The 21309-nt window shown below is 41.6% G+C and overlaps 2 long non-coding RNA genes across 3 annotated transcripts; both read left to right on the forward strand.

Moving 5' to 3' along the window:
- Nucleotides 1-2599: 2599 nt before the first annotated feature.
- LOC122020716 lies at nt 2600-3920 on the forward strand. 2 transcript variants are annotated; one of them, XR_006122303.1, is made up of 4 exons: nt 2600-3336; nt 3413-3512; nt 3591-3660; nt 3860-3916. It is a non-coding gene; the product is annotated as an uncharacterized LOC122020716 (long non-coding RNA). The 2 variants fall into 2 exon arrangements; XR_006122304.1 differs by lacking the exon at nt 3591-3660 and having other exon boundaries at nt 3860-3920.
- A 6211-nt stretch (nt 3921-10131) lies between these two features.
- LOC122018718 lies at nt 10132-12643 on the forward strand. The gene is made up of 2 exons (XR_006121879.1): nt 10132-11022; nt 12477-12643. It is a non-coding gene; the product is annotated as an uncharacterized LOC122018718 (long non-coding RNA).
- The last annotated feature ends 8666 nt before the right edge of the window (nt 12644-21309 follow it).

The following is a 21309-nucleotide window of genomic DNA, read 5'->3' on the forward strand; positions in this document are numbered from 1 at the left end:
CAACTTCTTCTTCTTCCTCTAACTCGTTTCCCTTTCAGCAATGAGTCCGATGAAGAGCGATCTTGCTTTGATACCACTTATTGGGTCACTTCGGAGCAGAGGGGGTAAATAGCTTCTCGCGCTTCAATGATGACGATTTGTAGTGGAATAGACTCGAAGCAAGCTTCCAATGCTAACACAAGGATTTACTTGGTATCCACCTCAAGAAGAGGTGACTAATCCAAGGATCTACACACTGAGCATACTCTCCACTATGTAAACTCTCATTCTCAGAACAATCTATTGGTGCAAGTTACACCAGAATCAAACCTAAGTTTTGATGTTGTCAAAAGTTTAAGTTAAGTCTTATTATGATCTAACAAGTTGATTAAGTGTATAGGATGTTTACTCAACTGGAAAAGACATAGTTAGAGGCTAGGCAGGAGAAGTCTTAGTAGATTATGGAACCTAGGTGGAAAGAATAAATGGATCGAGAGGGCATGACACTTGGTAATGAGATCGAGAGGTCTGGTGGATTGAAGATCGAGAGAAAGTCCTAGCGAGACGATCAAGGCTAAGTGAAAAGTCCAAACAGATCTAGAGGATCAAAGTTTAGTAGGTATGTTGAGATAAACAACTGGAGGAGCGACAGTGAGGTCGTGTTCCTAAAGGGAACAACCTAAGGTCGCTGATCCAACTGAAGAAACTGAGAAGGTTTGCAAGTTGAGATCAAGATAGTTGAACTATCTATTATCATTACTCTTGCATTAGATATATTATTACTGTGCTAATATCTATTTTATAGGATTATTATCTAACACTATTTTGTATGTTCGGTCTGATCGGTCGATCGAACCAGATGATCGGTCAATCGAACAAGGCCAACTCATAACATATATCAGTTCAGACCAAAACTAAGCAAGGTCTGATCAAAGCATGATCGATCGATCGAACAAGAGATCGATCGACTAAACCCTGATAAATCAGCACAGTTCAGATCGAGTAGAAGAAAAGAAGGAAGAGCGACTGATTGATCGACCGAACTAGGTGATCGGTCGATCGAACAATCATCACTTAATGACACATTAATTCCAGATCTTGGCGAACAGGAAAGGATCTCTGTTCGGTCGACCGAATAAGGGGATCGGTCGATTGAACACTTTAATATCATTAAATGTCAAAGATTGAATCAGCATCAGATCTCAGCAAAGATGGAAGGGAGCTGGTTCGGTCGACCAAACCTATTAATTGATCGACCGAATGTCGACGACTCTTATAAAAGTGAGTTTGAGGTCTGAGGCTGAGGAATGAAATCTGATTGGTTCGAAGTTCATCTCAGCGCAAGCTACTGTCCGTGCTACAACTACTCTTCACACGCAAGCTACTGCTCCAAGAAGTGTCGACAAGCTGCATACTCATTCTTAAGTCGGTATAATTTTACTAGCTTGTAATTGTACTTATTTATTAGTAAGATAGTGGTTGTTACTATCTTACTCATTTGTGTGCATTGCTTCTTTCTGAGGTTTTTTGAAAGAAGAATTTTAGTGGATTGCCCATTGGTGTGATCAAGGATCGCAGGCCTTAGAGTAGAAGTCGACCTAGGCTTTGAACCAAGTAACCGAACATGTTCTTTACTTTCCGCTGCATGACTTTGATTTAAACGAGTAAAAGAAAATTTTTAAAAGTGTGATAATCACCCTCCCCCCCTATCGCACTCTTTCTATCCAATACAATCCGAAGTGGAGAAACCTCGTACAAGACTCAACAACAAGATACAACTCAAACATAAAGTAAATACATAGATAAAACCTTCTTCTTGCTTGATCTTGTTGATAAAGATTGCCTCTTAATGCTTGAAAATACAGCAGCACCTTACTCCAAGCAACTTCAAGAACTTGGGAGGAATTGGAGAATTGTCGTGTATATGCGCTATTTCATTTGAACTCGCCGTCACCTTTATATCTGCGTTTTAGGGCTCCTAATCGATTGAGCCTTCTCCCAATCGATTGTCATGCCAGATCCAAGCGAACCTAGCCATCCAAACCTTGCATCCTGTGTAACGGTCATATCCTAATCGATCGATTGATCAATTGGGGAGGCTTTGATCGATCGATCGATCAATTCAGAGTGTCTCTGAGCTCTTGAAGATAAACCCAGAATCGATTGACCAATCGATTTAGGCTGTCTCACAATCTTACGAGAAAATAAGCTCCAATTAATCGACAGATCAATTAGAGTATCCCAATCGATTGGCTGATCGATTGGGGATCACATTGTGCTTTTCGCACGAGTGGCCTCCAATCGATCGTCTGATTGATTGGCATAGCCCCAATCGATTGGCTGATCGATTGGACTCTGGTTCAATCAATCGGCTGATCGATTAACCAACCCTAACTTGACTAACTCAAGTGTAGGGTCCCAAACTCAATGTAAAATACTGAAAAAGGGCGGATAACCATAAGGGAAATTTTCGAAATTTTTAGAAATTTTTTGGGAATTTTTCGGAGACCGTATGACTTCGATTACGGGGATTAAAACTGAGCCACGGGAAAGCCTGTTTAGGCTATCCCATTAACTGAGGAAATGTTTGATTTTTCCTCTTTTATTTTCCTTTTTATTTTCTTTTTTTTCTTCTCCCCAGCCGAACGTCGTTTCCCCCGAGCCTTCTTCTCCTCCGATCCTTGCCCTAACCGCTCCTCGTTGGTTTCTCTTCTTCCCGAGCATACAAGAAACTTGCCCGATCCTTCCTCTTCATCTTCTCTCCCGATCTCTGCCCTAGCTGTCTCCACCCGAAGTATACCTCGGTGCCAACCGATCGTGACCATTTTCCGTCTGCCTTAGCGTCGGCAGACGGCCGCCCCCTGATAGCGCCGATCACCCTCTCCCATCGCATCGCCTCACCGACGCCACATGGAGCAGCGCCGACCATCGCGGGATAGATCGAGCCTTGCATCTCTGTGCCCTAGTTCCTCTCGCGTCGCCACCGACGACCACCATCCGATCGCTCAACTCTCACCTTTCTCTCTTTGCGTCGCCTCCGCCCGATCTCCTGCGGGCTGACGGCCAGCAGAGCACCGCCTCACTGAGCATACCCGTTGTCTCCCCGTGCAAGCCAGTGCCACCCGATCGCCGGAGTGGAGCGTGTTTAGGACCCCGAGGCCGATGCCCTAGTGCCATCGTCGGAGGTGTGTCTCATGCCTATGCTCAGTGTTGGGAGGATTTGTCGATCACGAGCCACAAGAACCCTATCAGCGTGGATTGCGCTGCCGAGAGTTGCTTCTTCCTCCCCTTTGCCGTGAGCAGCCAACCTCAACACCTCATTCCTTTGTCCCCTTTTCCGTGAGGAACCAGGTTGAGGTAAGCTATGTTTTGTGATTTAGAGTGTGATTCGGTGATGATTTGGAGTGATTTGTAGCTCTGATGTGCAATCCAGTGTGTAAATCTCAGACATCGACGCACTGCATCCTTCGCCGGGAGTGCATCGCAGCCATCAACACTAGAACTCATAGTGTTTTCTTGCCGGCACTCATAAGGTAAATTGCTGCCACTCATTTTGTGGATGTTTTAGTATTTACTTAATACTGATCTAGGTAATCTGGTTTGGGGATTAGCTGCTACTTATTGCGCTAGCCACAAGGAGGCAGCAGTAAATTGTTTCCAGCTACAAGTTGACAGTAGTAGGTTGGTGTTTATTAGTCTAAAGTACACATGATTTTAAGTATGGATTTCTAAATTAGATTAAGGTGCTAAATCAAATTGATTATGGATTAGAGATTCATTTATTAGTTGATTTCTCTAGTTGGATTAATTCAAGGATATTCTTAACAATGAAGGAAGGATAAGATTACTAAATAAAAATGTATATATATTGGTGACACAGGACTTTGACGTGAGACAAGCATCTCGACGTTGGATTTGGACCGGATTGGACTTTTCTATTGGAGGCGGGTACCTTGACTTATCTTTTGATATGGTCATTTGATATGCATAGTAGATTTTAACAAAGAGTAATAGTTATGTTTATATCAGCATCGGTATGTCATTATCTATTTCCTGAGCATGCTTTGATTGTTACCTATTTAGCGTTCATGTTTATGCCCTTCAGATTACTTATGATCATAGAGGTAATGACATACCATGCCTTTTGATATACCAGACTAGGTTTTTATCATACCTTACCTGTGTATCTTAGATCTTCGGATTTGATCCATTAATGCTAGGGTACACATTATATATATACGGATAGGTTCAGGATATTGCCATGCTTAGTGTCATGCATCATCTTGCATGATTGCATGCTGCGCGATAGTCGACTCCATTATTGTTGAGCACATCGCCAGTTACATGGATCTGCACACACAACCACTCATGGGTTAGTGGTTCTTATCAGTCAGGGTGTGTTGCAGCAGGTGTTCTGTCAAGGGCTCCGTTGGTCCAATCATGGGTAGTATGATGCAGCGTTGTAGCAGGACAGGGATCCCTCCTCTGGACTTGCTCAGGGAGATGAGAGTATTGAGCTCCCCCACTTGTGCTTTGGAGTAGGAGGATAGGTGTACTCCGACAGCATCCCACCCACTTGGTCACTCATCAGGAGCAGTGATAGCAGAGTGCACGGTTGTCACAGCCCTACCCACTCGGTCTCACCATCGTGTGTGAGACGGCTGACTGGAGAGTAGGGGTGAACAGGACATGTCATTGGCATCATACGCATTGATGCATTTATTTCTTGTGTTTGCTGTATTTATATGCTGCATATTAGATGAATGCATTTGTTTGACATGCATACAAGATTCCTATTCCTCTCAGTTGATTATCCATACACCAGGTCCTGGTTAGTACAATTTTCTCCTGTATATTTCAATTGCATTTATCATTCTTATATTAGGAGACTGTATGTATGATTAGTGCTAGTTGTTATTTTCTTACTATGCATGTCAATATTACCCGCTGAGGAGTTGACTCTCCCCGTGGATATTTACTATTTTCATGTTGAGGCTGTCCGGAGGAGTTCCAGTCGCTAGTCATCTGCAGACCGCAAGGATATTTTTATTGGGTCTTTTGGTTTTATTTCTTATTGCACTATCTTGACTTGTACTAGTTTTGATTTATGGATATTATAGGGTTTATTTTATTGTCGATGGATTTTTATTGGATATGTTTTGTTAAATGCCTACCTGGATGGCAGAAGAGGTGAGTTCGTTGTGGTTTGTGTTTTATGGGTGTAGTGGAGTAGGATATCTGTTTTGAGCTTTATGATTGTAGATGAGTAGGATTTTTGACTTGGTTTTCCTTATCATCACAATAGTTGAGTTTTGCTATTAAACTGCGTGGTTGTTTGCTTATTTTTTATATATGTATGTTCCGATCGTGTTGGCTGATGTATCTAGATGATGTAGTAAGTTTCATATTGTCATCCGTACAGGGGAGATGCTGCCGAAATTTGTTCTTGCTGGGACTCCTCTGGGTGTGACAATTTATTTGGTATCTGAGCCAAGTTTTGGATGCTTGGTTTTCGTATTTTAGTTTTGCGTATTAATCTGATACCAATTTATTTGGTATCACAGCCAAGTTGGCGATACATGTTTATTTTTCGTGTTACGGATTTTCGAGATTTATCTGATACAAATTTATTGGTATCAGAGCGGGTTGCGATACCTGCTTTTGGTGTTCTGGATTTTAGGGTTAGCCCAAGTTTGCCAGTAAACTTGGGTACTTATTTTCGGATTTGTATGGGTTTCCGTCGATTTTCTCATCTGGAATTTTGAGGTAAAAAATGGGGACTAGACAGCGACAGAACATCTCCAGACAACAAATAGGTATAAAGGTAATTTTATAATTTGTATACTTGTAGTAATATTTGTGATATAACTTAACAGATATAAGGAGATCTAACATGAGTAGCTGCGAGACGTGGTGCTGGACGACCACGTAAGAGGACTTTGGAATCTCTAGCAACAGACTACGGGCGCATCAGGCTCTCAGACCCTGATGGCTCCTTTAGAGGTGCCTACCTCGGTTGCACCCGCAGTACCCACCCCTACCATATTTACGGTACCACCAGGGGTATCACTGACATATCCAGCACCTGCTCCGGTCGAGCCTACGGCGTACCAGGCACCACCGCCACCTGGACCTATCATGTACCCGGCACCAGCGACACCCGTGCCCCCAGTGCCTACAGTGTACCCAGCACCTGCACCAGTGGTATCAGTTGGTCCATTTCCAATACCACCACCTACCGAACCTCCAGCCGTGACCACTCATATCGACCCTGTAGTACCACCAATGGTATATGCCATAGTTTATGCAGCAGCACCGGGAGTACCTCCCCCGGTATATCCAGCAGTACTACCTGTAGCACCAGCTCCAGGGATTCCGCCAATTTTCGCGACGACCCCTACCCACCTCACTGATATTGTCACGGCACGAGCCCGGATCCCAGCATTGGAAGAGTCGATGAAAAGTCAATTCATACTATTTCGTGGTACGATTTCTATTTATGCTTTATTTGCTGATATGCTGATAGATACCGGTAGCTCGCATTCTTTTATTTCCTGTGTCTTTATGAAGGACATAGGTAGACTACCTACTCTTAGACCGCAACAACTGACCATCTCCCTACCGTCCAGTGATACATTGGACGTCACTCAGGAGGTTAGAGGTTGGCCATTAGATTTTGGCAACAAGATACTTACAGTAGATCTTTTAGTACTAGAAATGGTCGACTTTGATATTATTCTTGGCATGGACTGTTTGTCAGCATATCATGCCACTGTTGATTGCCAGACGAGGGTGGTCACATTCTGACCTCTGAACCAACCCTTGTGGGATTTCACTAGCATTAGAGATGACGACATATCGACCATTTCGGCGATTCACTCTCAAAAGTTGCTGTCACATGGCTATCAGGGTTTTCTGTTATCCTTGATTCATACTGAAGATGGCAGTAGTTCGAGAGTATCCGACTGTATTTCCAGAGGAGTTACCAGGTTTCTTCCCAGAAGGCAAGTGAAGTTTGCTATTGAGTTGATTCTGGGAACCGCGCCGACATCGAAAGCTCCTTACCGTATGACACCAAAAGAGTTGCACGAACTAAAGGTTCAACTCCAGGAGCTTTTAGACCGGGGATTTATACGCCCTAGTGCTTCTCCATGGGGTTCTCCGGTATTATTTGTCAAGAAAAAGGATGGTACTCTGAGGTTGTGTATAGATTATAAACAGCTGAATGCAGTGACTGTCAGAAATAAGTACCCCTTACCACGGATCGAGGATTTGTTTGATCAACTCAGAGGTACATCAGTGTATTTTAAGATTGATCTGCAGTCTGGATATCATCATATGAGAGTCAAAGAATCTGATATTCAGAAGACAACATTCCGTACCAGATACGACCATTATGAGTTTTTGGTAATGTCATTTGGGCTTACCAATGCTCCAGCGGTATTTATGGATTTGATGAACCACGTATTCTTGGATTATCTTGATCAGTTTGTTATCGTTTTCATCGATGACATATTGGTCTACTCGCGTTCCAAGGAGGAGCATGCGCCTTCGCACAATCTTGGAGACTCTTCGACGATATTAGTTGTATGCAAAGTTCAACAAGTGTGCTTTCTGGCTATCCTCAGTCAGTTTTCTAGGACATGTGGTCTCTAGCCGAGGTATTTCAGAGCACCCTCAGAAAATTAAGGCTGTCACCAGTTGGGAGCAGCCGAAATCAGTATAGGAGATTCACAGTTTTATGGGACTAGTAGGATATTACAGACAGTTCGTCGAGGGTTTCTCCCGGATTGCTATGCCGCTGGCACGCCTAACCAGGAAAGGCGTGAAGTTCACTTGGACCGAAGATTACGAGACTAGCTTCCAGGAGCTGAAGCGGAGATTAGTGTCGGCTCTGATTTTGGTTTTACCCTCCAGAGAGGACAGATTCGTGCTATACACCGACGCATCTCTTCAGGGTTTGAGCGCTGTCCTGATGCAGGATGGCAGGGTAGTCTCCTATGCTTCTCGTCAGTTGAAGGAGCATGAGAAGAACTACCCAGTACATGATTTGGAGTTAGCCGCCATCATCTTTGCTTTAAAGATTTGGTGGCATCATCTGTATGACATTACCTTTGAGATTCTTACGGATCATAAGAATCTCAAATATATTTTCACCTAGAAGGAATTTAATCTCCGACAGAGGAGATGGATGGAGTTCCTGGAGGATTATGATTGTACAATTAGCTATCACCTGGGGAAAGCTAATGTGGTTGCCGATGCACTCAACAGGAAGTCTAGAGGGACTTTGGCTTGCCACCGGGCTTCAGTCACAGACTTGATTCAAGGTTTCTCCGAGTTAGGCCTTGAGGAGCAGGGACAGATAGAGCAGGGTATTCTTGTTACCATGGTTGCTCAGTCGTCGATCAGGATGAGGATCCTAGAGGCCCAGGCCGGTGATCAGCATTTTCAGTTCATTGGCAGCTAGATAGCTTCCAGGCAGCAGATCGAGTTCACACGAGATGAGGAGGGTATTATATATTTCTGAGGTAGATTATGTGTACCTCAGTCTCACTCGGTCTTACAGGAGCTACTTCAGGAGGCTCATCACTCTCGATTTACGATCCACCCAGGAGGGACCCGCATGTATCGAGATTTGAGGCGTTCCTACTGGTGGAACGGTATGAAGAAAGACATCATGGAATTCGTAGCTAAATGTCTTGTCTATCAGCAGGTGAAGGCTGAGCACCAGAGATCTGCTGGATTACTTCAGCGGATTACTATTCCTGAGTGGAAATGGGAACACATTACCATGGACTTTGTGGTGGGTTTTCTTAGGACACATCGAGGTCATGACGCGATTTGGGTAATCGTTGATCGATTAACCAAATCCGCGCACTTCTTAGCGATCTGGAAGACTGATTCCCTGGATTGATTAGTAGATCTGTATTACCGTAAGATCATTAGATTACATGGTGTTCCTTTGAGTATTATTTCGGATAGAGACCCACGGTTCACGTCTCGATTCTGGCAGAGTCTGCAGTAAACTTTGGGCACTCAGCTCTGTTTCATTACAGCTTTCCATCCGCAGATAGATGGACAGTTAGAGCGGACCATTCATACTCTAGAGGACTTGCTGAGATTTTGTGTATTGGATTTCGGAGGCAGTTGGGAGGACCATTTGCCATTGGTAGAGTTCACCTACAACAACAACTTTTATTCGGCTATCCAGATGACACCGTTTGAAGCGTTGTATGGTAGGCCTTGTCGGACACCCACCCTCTGGGATGAGGTTGGGGAGGCCCAGCTGTTGGGACCTCATAGAGCTCAGCATGAGGCAGAGTTGGTCCGTACTATCAGACGAAGGATGTCAGAGACCCAGGACCGCTAGAAGAGTTATGCTGATCGGAGATGCAAACCCCTGGAGTTCTCTACAGGCGACCATGTATTTCTGTGAGTTTCACCCACGAAAGGGGTGAAGAGATTTGGCCTCAGAGGTAAGCTAGCTCCGCGGTACATTGGCCCTTTCCAGATCCTGGAGAGGATTTGAGCAGTAGCTTATCGTCTGGCACTACCACCATCCCTGGTAGGCATTCATGACGTATTCCACGTATCTATGCTGAGGAGATACATACTCGACTCGATACATGTGCTGATAGATATCTTAATTCCCGTTTAGCCTGACATTAACTACGAGGAGGTTCTAGTACGGATTCTGGACCGGAAAGAGCGTTAGCTGCGGAACAAGACTATCCGATTGGTTAAAGTCGGATGGTAGCATTATTCAGACAAGGAGGCTACCTGGGAGCTCGAGGATATGATCCGAGCTCGATACCCCCATCTTTTCACTTGAGGTATATGGGTTATTTTCCGTTCAACATTTATACTCTTTATCCGTTGTTAGTATTTGCTGATGGTAATAAAGAAAATTTGGGGACAAAATTTTTATTAGTGGGGGAAAATGTAAAATACTGAAAAAGGGCGGATAACCATAAGAGAATTTTCCAAAATTTTTGAAAATTTTCTGGGAATTTTTCGAAAACCGTATGACTTCGGTTACGGGGATAAAAACTGGGCCCCAGGAAAGCCTCTTTAAGCTACCCCATTCAGCGAGGAAATGTTTGATTTTTTCTCTTTTATTTTCCTTTTTATTTTTTTTTCTTCTCCCTAGCCGAACGTCATTTTCCCCGAGCCTTCTTCTCCTCCGATCCTTGCCCTAACCGCTCCTCGTCGGTTTCTCTTCTTCCCGAGCATACAAGAACCCTGCCCGATCCTTCCTCTTCCTCTTCTCTCCCAATCTCTAGCCGTCTCCACCCGAAGCATACCTCGGTGCCAACCGATTGTGACCATTTTCCCTCTTCCCTAGCGCCGGCAGACGGCCACCCCCTGAACCCTAGCCCTGATCGCCCTCTCCCATCGCATCGCCTCGCCGACGCCGCATGGAGCAGCACCGACCATCACTGGAGCGATCGAGCCTTGCATCCTCTGTGCCCTAGTTCCTCTCGCGTCACCACCGACGACCACCATCTGATTGCTCAACTCTCGCCTTTCTCTCCTTGCGTCGCCTCCGCCCGATCGCCTGCGGGCTGATTGCCAGCAGAGCACCGCCTCACTGAGCAGACCCGTTGTCTCCCCGTACAAGCCAGTGCCACCTGATTGCTGGAGTGGAGGGCGTTCAGGACCCCGAGGCCGATGCCTTAGTGCCATCGTCAGAGGTGTGTCTCGTTCCTATGCTCAGTGTTGGGAGGATTTACCGATCACCGACCACATGAACCCTAGCAGCGTGGATCGCACTGCCGCGAGTTGCTTCTTCCTTCCCTTTGCTGTGAGCAGCCAACCTCAACACCTCATTCCTCTGCCCCCTTTTTCCGCGAGGAACTAGGTTGAGGTAAGCTATGTTTTGTGAATTAGAGTGTGATTCGGTGATGATTTGGAGCGATTTGTAGTTCTGATGTGCAATCTAGTGTGTAAATCTCAAACATCGACGCATTACATCCTTCGCTGGGAGTTCATCACAGCCATCAACACTATAACTCGTAGTGTTTTCTTGCTGGCACTCATAAGGTAAATTGTTGCCACTCATTTTGTGGATGTTTTAGTATTTACTTAGTACTGATCTAGGTAATCTGGTTTGGGGATTAGCTGTGGCTTATTGCGCTAGCCACAAGGAGGCAACAGTAAATTGTTTCCAACTGCAAGTCGACAATAGTAGGTTGGTGTTTATTAGTCTAAAGTACATATGATTTTAAGTATGGATTTCTAAATCAGATTAAGGTGCTAAATCAAATTGATTATGGATTAGAGATTCATTTATTAGTTGACTTCTCTAGTTGGATTAATTCAAGGATATTCTTAACAATGGAGGAAGGATAAGATTACTAAATAAAAATGTATATATATTGGTGACACAGGACTTTAACGCGAGATGAGCATCTCGACGTTAGATTTGGACCGGATTGGACTTTTCTATTGGAGGCGGGTACCTTGACTTATCTTTTGATATGGTCATTTGATATGCATAGTAGTTTTAACAAAGAGTAATAGTTATGTTTATATCTACAACGGTATGCCATTATCTATTTCCTGAGCATGCTTTGATTGTTACCTGTTTAACGTTCATGTTTATACCCTTCAGATTACTTATGATCATAGAGGTAATGACATACCATGCCTTTTGATATACTGGACTAGGTTTTTATCATACCTTACCTATGTACCTTAGATCTTCATATTTGATCCATTGATACTAGGCTACACATTTTATATATATGGATAGGTTCAGGATATTGCCATGCTTAGTGCCATGCATCATCTCACATGATTGCATGCTGCGCGATAGTCGGCTCCATTATTATTGAACACATCGCCAGTTACATGGATCTGCACACACAACCACTTATGGGTTAGTGGTTCTTATCAGTTAGGGTGTGTTGCAGCAGGTGTTCTGTCAAGGGCTCCGTTGGTCCACTCATGGGTAGTGTGACGCAGCATTGTAGAAGGGCAGGGATCCCTCCTCTGGAGTTGCTCAGGGAGATGAGAGCATTGAGCTCCCCCACTTATACTTTGGAGTAGGAGGATAGGTGTACTCCGACAGCATCCAGTTCACTCGATCACTCATCAGGAGCAGTGATAGAAGAGTGCACGATTGTCACAGCCCTACCCACTCGGTCTCACCATCGTGTGTGAGACGACTGACTGGAGAGTAGGGGTGACCAGGACATGTCATTGGCATCATACGCATTGATGCATTTATTACTTGTGTTTGCTGCACTTGTATGCTACATATTGGATGTATGAATTTGTTTGACATGCATACAGGATTCCTATTCCCCTCGGTTGATTATCCATACACCAGGTCCTAGTTAGTACAGTTTTCTCCTGTATATTTCAATTGCATTTATGATTCTTATATTAGGAGATTGTACATATGATTAGTGTTAGTTGTTATTTTCTTGTTATGCATGTCAATATTACCCGCTAAGGAGTTGACTCACCCCGTGGATATTTACTATTTTCAGGTTGAGGCTGTCCGGAGGAGTTCCAGTCGCTAGTCCCCTGCAGATCGCAAGGATATTTTTATTGGGTCTTTTGGTTTTATTTCTTATTGCACTATCTGGACTTGTACTAGTTTTGCTTTATGGATATTGTTGGGTTTATTTTATTGTCGATGGATTTTTATTGGATATGTTTTGCTACATGCCTGCCTGGATGACAGAAGAGGTGAGTTCATTATGGTTTGTGTTTTATAGGTGTAGTGGAGTAGGATATCTGTTTTGAGCTTTATGAGTGTAGATGAGTAGGATTTTTGACTTGATTTTCCTTATCGTCACATTAGTTGAGTTTTGCTATTAAACTACGTAGGTGTTTGCTTATTGTTTTATATATGTATGTTCCGGCCATGTTGGCCGATGTATCTGGATGATGTAGTAAGTTTCAGATTGTCACCCGTACAGGAGAGATGACACTCAACATCCAGTCAACCGTGTCCTATTGGGACTTGCTCATGCCTAGCATCTGGTCAACCTTGACCTACTAGGACTTGCTCATTCCTAGTCTTTGGTCAATCTTGAACTGTTGGGACTTCGTTACCAAGTGTCCTGTAATCTTTTGATCCACTTAGGCTTTTTTAGCCGTACTAAGTGTCTGGTCAACCTTGCTCCATGACTCACTTGGAATTTTCTTCACACCAAACAGGTCAAACTTTGACCAGAGAAGAATTACTCTAACAATCTCCCCAAATGGACGATTGCATCTGCTATCTCCATACATTGCCTAACATCAAAACTCAAACATCAAGATTCAAGCTTGAACCAATTCAAACATAGTCAACCTGGTCAACCTTGACCTAGAAAAATTGCACCAACAACTTGTGCATCAACATAGCATGAGCATGCATAACAACTTAAACGTGGCATAGTCGTAAACCTAAACATAAGCATACAAATTCATATCATAAGCTTAAGAATAGACTTGTTCATCAACATAGCATAAGCATGCATAGCAACTTAAACATGGCATAATCATAAACCTAAACATAAGCATGCAAATTCATAATATAAGCTTAAGCATAAGCATAGACTTGTGCATCAACATTGTTAGCTAGAGCCCTAGAGCCAATCATTTGATGATTGTATTTTGGACTTGTTGTATCATATTCTATATAAATAAAGGCATTTGGTTTTTGGTTATTATACTTACTTGTATTGGTGCCAATAAACTAAGTATAATAACGTCCTTGAGTTGACGGTTCTCACCTATATCAATCGGTTAGTTGAACCGATATTGAGATGATATAGGGAACACTACTCTTAATCATTCCTAGTCGAGTATTAACATTCAGGGACAATGTTAATGCAATAAGACTAGCATGTAGGTCAACTTGATGACTTGATCTCACAAGTCATGGATATAGAGATATCAAGTTGACACATGGGTATACATTAGAGAATGTATACTGAATGACCCGCCATGAGAAAGTATCATGGATCGTTATATGAGTGTCATATACTTTCTCATGTGGCTATTAGTATGATTACTAGTCCTTAGACCTGAAGTCACCATAGATCCCTACATAAGGAGTTATGTACTTTGGTTTCGTCAAACGTCACCCATAATTGGGTGGACTATAAAGGCGATTATTGGGTATATAACAAGTTATGCAGAGGGATGTGAGTGATGTAGATGGGATCTATCCCTCCTATATGACTGGAGAGACATCTGTATTCTTGATAGAGTGAGACCACGAAGTGCATGGCCATGAGTCAATATAGGATATTGAGCTCATTTGATTTAGTGAGTCTACTTGGAGTTCAAGATTTAGATTGGTCAGAGGATGACACGGTCTATGCCTCACATTGACCAATCTAGATGTCTAGGATAGAAGGACACTTGTCATATATTGTGAGGAGTCACAATTAGTAGTCACAAGGTGATGTTGGATCTCGACATTCTTGTAACTTGGGTAGTAATGATGTGTTGCTAGATACCGCTCATTACTTATGCTCCTAAATGGGTTTAGGGCATTGCCAACGTTACAAGAACCTATAGGGTCACACACTTAGGACAATTAGATGAAGATTAGGTTCATATGATGAACCAAAAGGATTAGATTCATTTGATGAATCAAATTGGATTAAGAGTAATCCTAATTGGGCTAACTTGAGTTCGACTCAAGTTGATTCATGTGTTCAATGAGTCTAATTTAGATTTTGACTCATTGAATCAATTTAATTAAATGAATTAGATTCATTATATTAAGTTGGCTTGAATCAAATGGTTGGATTCGATCAACCATGGAAGAGATTTGGTCAAGTTTGACTTGACTAGAGAGGAAGATTATAAGTCAAGTTTGACTTGACTTTATGCCACCTCATTGGTGAGTCGGCATTGATGTGGACTAATGATGTTACTATTGGTTGCTACTCGGAAAACCTAGAGGTTCCACTGTACAAAATTTTGTACAAAGGTCTGAACCTTTTCCTAGCTACCATGTGTTCTTTTAAATTAAATTTTGGATCGCCTGCGGAACTTAACACGTTTGATCCAAAACTTAATCTATTTGTTCTTTTAGGTTTTGACTTGGATCTCCTGCGAAACTTAACACGTTCGACCCAAGTCTCCTTAAGTTATTAATTCCATTAAATATTAATTTCCATAAAAGGTTCCCAGTACTGACGTGGCGAGGCACATGGCCTTCTTGGATATGGGAGCAACCACCACCGACTAGACAAATCCTTTAATAGAAAGCTAATATTTAATTTCCTAAAATAACTTTAGGTTAACCAAAGAGAACAATCAAATCACAAGGAAAAGAAAGAAAACAAAAGAACACAACATCGAAAAACATATTCGAAATACTAGAACGTAAGCCTCTTGTATTTGGTATTATTTCCATAAATAACTAGCATGATGCGGAAATAGAAATTGCTAGTTATACCTTGTAGAAAATCCTCTTGATCTTCTACCGTATTCCTCTTCTAACCTCGGACGTTGTGTGGGCAACGATCTTCCGAGACGAGAAACCACCAATCACCTTCTTCTCCTCCTAGCTAGGTTCGGCCAACAAAGAGGAAGCTTCACCAAGGAAGAAAATCAAAATACTAACCAAGCTCCAAGAGATGCTAGCTTTCTCTCCTTCTTCTTCTTCTTCTCCGAGTAGTATCCGGCCACCACAAGAGCTCCAAGGAAGGGAGAGAGGTTCGGCCACCACAAGAGGAAGAGAGGGGGAGGATGGCCACACCAAGGAACAAAAGAGGGAGAGAAAACAATAGAGGTTGTGTCTCATGAAGGCACCCCTACCCCTTCTTTTATATTCCTTGGCCTAGGCAAATTAGGAAATTTAATTACAATAAAATTTCCTTAATTTTTTTGACATGAATTAATTGAGAAAAATAAAACAAAATTTCCCAATTAACTTGAGATGGCCGGCCACATCATTGGAAACAAAAGAGGACAAGTTTTAATCAACAATTAAAACTTCCTAATTTGTTTCCGGAAATTTTAAAAAATAAAATTTCTCTTTAAAATCTCTTCATGGTTGATAAAAGGAAATTTTTATAATTTTAATTTTATCAACATGTGAATAATTTTTAAAGAAAAAATAAAACATCTCTCCAATCTACAAATAAGGAAAGAGATCTAATCTCTTTCTTTAATCTTTTGTAGATCTTTTACAAGAGAGATATTTTAATTTTAATTCTCTTTAAAATATATCTTCCACATAATAATAAAAATTAAAATTAAATTTCTTTTTAATTTTATTTGGCCGGCCCTACTAGCTTGGGTTCAAGCTAGGGCCGGCCACCCAATAATATAACTAGGCCGGCCCTAGCTTGGTTCCCAAGCTAGCTTGGCCGGCCCCTTATTGGTGGGTATAGAAGGTGGGTATAGGTGGTTATAGAACTCTATAAATAAGAGACTACGATAGGGACCGAGAGGAGGAATTGGTTTTAGTCTCCCGATAAAATTAAGCATCCCGTGTTCGCCCCGAACACACAACTTAATTTTATCAATGATAATTCATTCCACTAGAGAACTATCATTGAACTACCGCACCAATCCCAAATTACATTTTTGGGCTCCTTCTTATTATGAGTGTGTTAGTCTCCCTGTGTTTAAGATATCGAATGCCCACTAATTAAGTGAGTTACTGACAACTCATTTAATTAATATCTAAGTCCAAGAGTAGTACCACTCAACCTTATTGTCATGTCGGACTAAGTTCACCTGCAGGGTTTAACATGACAATCTTTATGAGCTCCTCTTGAGGACATTATCAACCTAGTATCTCTAGGACACAGTTTCCTTCTATAATCAACAACACACACTATAAGTAATACCATTTCCCAACTTATCGGGTTTATTGATTCAACGAACTAAATCTCACCCATTGATAAATTAAAGAAATAAATATCAAATATATATGCTTGTTATTATATTAGGATTAAGAGCACACACTTCCATAATAACTGAGGTCTTTGTTCCTTTATAAAGTCAGTATAAAAGAAACGACCTCAAATGGTCCTACTCAATACACTCTGAGTGTACTAGTGTAATTATATAGTCAAGATAAACTATCATCTAATTACACTACGACCTTCTAATGGTTTGTTCCTTTTCCATTTTGGTCGTGAGCTACTGTTTATAATTTATAAGGTACTGATAACATCATCTTCTGTATGTGACACCACATACTATGTTATCTACAATATAAATTAAATGAACAACTACAAACAAATGTAGACAATTAGACCAAATGTGATTCTTTATTCATAATAAATGTTTACAAAGCTTAGGCTTTCATAATTATCATTTCATCTAACAATTATCTATGACAATCGCCATATCTCGACTTCTTCCTATATTTCAATCTGATCGACTTTGATCTCTCTATACATATTGGACATCAAGATTCCAGTAGTACTCCAACCATTCGCATACAATATCTCGTATCGGTGGTACTTGCGCTCTATATGTTTACTTGCCTTATGAGCTCGTGGTTCCTTCGAGTTTCAATGCACCACTATTATCACAATAAATTGTGATGATTTTGGGCAAACCAGAATCACATCTAAGTCCATTAAGCTCCTGAGCCATACCGCTTCTTTAGACGCCTCAGAGGCTGCCATATACTCAGGTTGAGTCCGAAACGCATTTCGCTAACACTCCTCCATGAAATGGCTCCACCTCCTAAAGTAAACACATAGCCCGATGTAGACTTACTATTATCCCTATCGATTGGAAATCCGAATCCTGTAACCCATGGGAGCGGATCGTCTGCTTGGTAAACTAGCATATAATCTCTAGTCCTTCTCGTGTACTTCAATATATGCTTTACCGCCCATCAATGTCCTTGTCGAGGTTACTCGATATCGATGACCATGCCCACCAAGAGATATCGTGTCTCGTATAGATTGCATACATTAGGCTTCCTACACCGAAGCATAAGGTCTTCATGTCCTCTATCTCTTTGATGTCTTTGGAGACATCTCTTTGAGATAGAGCTACTCCATGTCTAAAAGGTAAGAAACCTTTCTTATCTGCGTACTAAAACGAGCAAGGATTGTATCTATATATGAAGCTTGGGATAGACACAATATTCTTTTCTTACGATCCCTTATAACTTTGATCCCAAGAATGTGTGCACATTCTCCTAAGTCCTTCATATCAAATTGTTTGGACAACCATACCCTTACGTCTGATAATACCTTGACATTATTGCCAATTAACAAAATATCATCTACGTATAATACAAGAAATACCACCACGTTTCCGTTACACTTCTTATATACACAAGACTCATCCGGACTTTGAATAAATCCATATGACTGGATTACTTCATTAAACCGGATGTTCCAAGACCTTGAAGCTTGATTCAGTCCATAAATGGACTGATTGAGCTTGCACACTAGATGCTCTTTGCCTTTTTCAATGAACCCTTCTGGTTGCTTCATATGGATGTTCTCTTCAAGACTTCCATTAAGGAAAGTTGTCTTGACATCCATTTGCCAAATCTCATAATCCATATGAGCAGCAATGGATAAGAGTATCCGGATAGACTTTAACATGGCTACCGGTGAAAAGGTCTCCTCATAATCGATTCCCTCTTTTTGAGTGTACCCTTTTGCAACAAGCCTAGCTTTGAAGGTTTCTACCTTCCCGTCTGTCCCTCTTTTCCTTTTGTAGATCCACTTGCATCCAACGGCTTTTACACCATCAGGTGGTTCTACAAGCTCCCAAACCTTATTAGAGTACATGGACTCTATTTCTGAATTCATTGCCTTTTGCCAAGATGCTGCATCTATATCTTGGAGTGCTTATACGATCGGGATCATGTTCATTTGGGATCAAGTCCAAGACTCTCCCAAAACATGAATCTTTCAGTTGCCTCACAACCTCCCACTACGAGGCACTGTCCGTGGTTGTGTATCATGTGTGACACGTGTTGCGGTCTCATGTGGTACTTCATCTTGTACTTGTTGGTGCTGAAGTAGACATGTCCTCTCTAAGTTCTTCTAAAACAACTTTACTCCTGGCTTGCGATCCATTATATAGTCTTTTCTAAAACGGGCATTGGTGCTAACAATGACCTTCCGGTCTTAGGACTATAAAATAAACCACCTTTCGTTCCTTTGGGATATCCTACAATCACGCGAACTTCTGACGAGATTCTAACTTATCAGCATCTGGATGTACGTGGACTACCCCAAATCTGAATATGTCTTAGGGTTTTGCCCATTCCATAATTCTATGGGAGTAGAAGAAACTGATTTAGAAGGTACTAAGTTCGAACGTATATTGTTTCCAGAGCATATCCCCAAAACGAATTTGGTAATTCTGAATAACTCATCATCGATCTAACCATTTCCATAAGAGTCCTATTCCTTCGCTCGCTACACCATTCTGCTGGGGTGTTCCAGTGCACAATTGGGATTGAATCCGACCTCGATAAGTAATCTCCTAAGAGGTATTCGCCACCATGATCGGATCGTAGTGTCTTGATACTTTTCCTAATCGTTTCTCCACATCGACCTTGTATTCTTTGAACTTGTCAAAGCACTCGGACTTGCGGCGCATTAGGTAAATGTATCCATATCTTGAATAATCGTCATGAAAGAGACAAAATATTCAAAACCTCCTCTTGCCCGGACAGACATAGGACCACACAAATCCGAGTGAACCAACTCTAACACTTCTTTGGCTCTATACCCCTTGGCCTTGAGCGGCCTCTTGGTCATTTTACCTTCTAAGCAAGATTCACAAGTTGAAAAATTTTCCAACTCTAATGAACTCAAAAGTCCAGCTATAAGCCTCTGAATCCTACTTAAATTAATATGACCAAGTCTTAGATGCCAAAGATATGCTTGGTTCATTTCAAGGTTCTTTTCTCTTATTAGAATTAGAAGATGAGTTATAAATTTCCATGTTTTGCTTTGTGGAAGAAATTGGATTTAAAGTATACAAATTGCCAACTAATGCACGAGAACAGATAATCACTTTATTTCTTTTAATAACTACATCGTTACTAAAGGAAACCGAATATCCATCTAAAAACAGTTTAGAAACTGAAATTAAATTCTTTCTAAAACTGGGTACATAAAGACAATTTCTTAAAACCAAATTCATATTTCTACTAAAAGATAAGTAGACGCCTCCCCAACAATGCCACCTTAGTAGCATTGCCCATGAGACGGTAATTTCTCCTTCAGATAGTCGTCGGGTTTCTGGAACCCGCAAGGAATTGCAGACATGATCGATGGCTCCCGTATCACACCAGGTGTTGGTAGATAACACCGCTAAACATGTTTCAACAACTAGAGTATGAGATATACCTTTGTTTTGGTTCCTACGAGGACGATCAGCCTTCCAATGTCACCTTCGGATGAAGCACTTGCCCTTGACTTCTTCATTCCGACTTTAAATCCGTACTGAGATTTATTCACTTTCTTTCTTGAACCGACTTGTTTCTTCTTCTTCTTTCCTTTGGTTTAGAAGTAGAACCATTTTCAAGATAGTGAATTTGAGCATTGTGTGAAATACTTCTGCTGCTTGAAGTTCCATCAGTAGTTCCGCTAATGAATAAACCCTCTTATTCATATTATAGTTCAAACGAACCGCTCAAAACTTCTAGGTAGCGTTGGAGGATCATATCGATCCGGGTTTCCCATCAATTTCTCCTCCAAGGATCAGTATCTCGTTCGGATAAGCCATCATCTTTAGGATATGATCCCTTACGGAGTACCCTCTTGCATGGTGGTCATTATCTTTCTCATGGCTTCTTGCCTAGAAGCCCTATCATGATGTACGAAGAGTTCCTTGAGATTGTTCATAATATCATGGGCTGTTGATCTTGATGTCGATGTTGCAATACATTTGACATTGAAGCCAAATGTAACACCGCGCCATCTCATCTCGCCTTTACCCATTTCCTATGATATTCAATCTCCTCTTGGGTAGATTCACCAATGGGTGCATCAGGGCCTTATCAAGACATATTTATAGCTTTCAGCAGAAGAACAATGTCCAGGTTTCTTTTCCAATCTATGTAGTTTGGTCCAGTAAGTCTATTCTGTTGAAGTATGATGGACAGTGGGTTGAAAGACATCCTAAGAATCACAAATAACTTTTGGTCAGAACTCTAAATTTAGAATAATATTGATTCCTCAAACAATACTATTTTAAATTAACCAACACCTCATAACACCGTGAATTTTGTATGCCACGTTAGTGTGAACGTATACAAATTCAACATTTGTAAAAGGAGGGTTTTAACCCATTAATGTTATTATCTTGTCAACCTAACTTTTTGACAAATAAAATAATAGTTGGTATCATTTGGTCACACAAATAATA

Source organism: Zingiber officinale, chromosome 9A, assembly GCF_018446385.1.
Source record: "Zingiber officinale cultivar Zhangliang chromosome 9A, Zo_v1.1, whole genome shotgun sequence".
Lineage (NCBI taxonomy): Eukaryota > Viridiplantae > Streptophyta > Magnoliopsida > Zingiberales > Zingiberaceae > Zingiber > Zingiber officinale.